Below are 1,885 nucleotides of genomic sequence, written 5' to 3' on the forward strand. Positions count from 1 at the left end.
TGCACAGTAGAGCGTTTAGTACTGGAGCCCACCTAGCCACACTGCACAGTAGGGAGGTTAGAACTGGAGCCCACCTGCCACACCCATGCACCGTAGAGACGTTAGAACGGAGCCCACCTAGGCCACACTGCACAGTAGAGGTGTTAGTACTGGAGCCCACCTAGGCCACACTGCACACTAGAGGTGTTAGTACTGGAGCCCAACCTAGGCCACACTGCACAGTAGAGGTGTTAGTAACTGGAGCCCACCTAGGCCACACTGCACAGTAGGGATGTGAGAACTGGAGCCCACCTAGGCCACACTGCACATTAGAGACGTTAGAACTGGGAGCCCACCTAGGCCCACTGCACAGTAGAGGTGTTAGTACTGGAGCCCACCTAGGCCACAGTGCACAGTAGAGGCGTTAGTACTGAGAGCCCACCTAGGCCACACTGCACAGTAGGGATGTTAGAACTGGAGCCCACCTAGGCCACACTGCACAGTAGAGACGTTAGAACTGGAGCCCACCTAGGCCACACTGCACAGTAGAGGTGTTAGTACTGGAGCCCACCTAGGCCACACACTGCACACTAGAGGTGTTAGTACTGGAGCCAACCTAGGCCACACTGCACAGTAGAGGTGTTAGTACTGGAGCCCACCTAGGCCACACTGCACAGTAGAGGCGTTAGAACTGGAGCCCAACCTAGGCCACACTGCACTGTAGAGACGTTAGAACTGGAGCCCACCTAGGCCACACTGCACAGTAGAGACGTTAGTACTGGAGCCCACCTAGACCACACTGCACAGTAGAGGCATTAGTACTGGAGCCCACCTAGACCACAGTGCACAGTAGAGACGTTAGTACTGGAGCCCACATTGGCCACACTGCACAGTAGAGGTGTAAGTACTGGAGCCCACCTAGGCCACACTGCACAGTAGAGACGTTAGTACTGGAGCCCACCTAGGCCACACTGCACAGTAGAGACGTTAGTACTGGAGCCCACCTAGGCCACACTGCACAGTAGAGACGTTAGTACTGGAGCCCACCTAGGTCACACTGCACAGTAGAGACGTTAGTACTGGAGCCCACCTTGGCCACACTGCACAGTAGAGACGTTAGTACTGGAGCCCACCTTGGCCACACTGCACAGTAGAGGCGTTAGTACTGGAGCCCACCTAGGCCACAGTGCACAGTAGAGACGTTAGAACTGGAGCCCACCTTGGCCACACTGCACAGTAGAGGCATTAGTACTGGAGCCCACCTAGGCCACACTGCACAGTAGGGATGTTAGAACTGGAGCCCACCTAGGCCACACTGCACAGTAGAGACGTTAGAACTGGAGCCCACCTAGGCCACACTGCACAGTAGAGGCATTAGTACTGGAGCCCACCTAGGCCACAGTGCACAGTAGAGACGTTAGTACTGGAGCCCACATTGGCCACACTGCACAGTAGAGGTGTTAGTAATGGAGCCCACCTAGGCCACACTGCACAGTAGAGACGTTAGAACTGGAGCCCACCTAGGCCACACTGTACAGTAGAGACGTTAGAACTGGAGCCCACCTAGGCCACACTGCACAGTAGAGACGTTAGTACTGGAGCCCACCTAGGCCACACTGCACAGTAGAGGCGTTAGTACTGGAGCCCACCTAGGCCACACTGCACAGTAGAGACGTTAGTACTGGAGCCCACCTAGGCCACACTGCACAGTAGAGACGTTAGAACTGGAGCCCACCTAGGCCACACTGCACAGTAGAGACGTTAGAACTGGAGCCCACCTAGGCCACACTGCACAGTAGAGACGTTAGTACTGGAGCCCACATTGGCCACACTGCACAGTAGAGGTGTTAGTACTGGAGCCCACCTAGGCCACACTGCACAGTAGAGACGTTAGTACTGGAGCCCA

This window comes from Oncorhynchus kisutch, linkage group LG26 (assembly GCF_002021735.2).
Source record: "Oncorhynchus kisutch isolate 150728-3 linkage group LG26, Okis_V2, whole genome shotgun sequence".
NCBI lineage: Eukaryota > Metazoa > Chordata > Actinopteri > Salmoniformes > Salmonidae > Oncorhynchus > Oncorhynchus kisutch.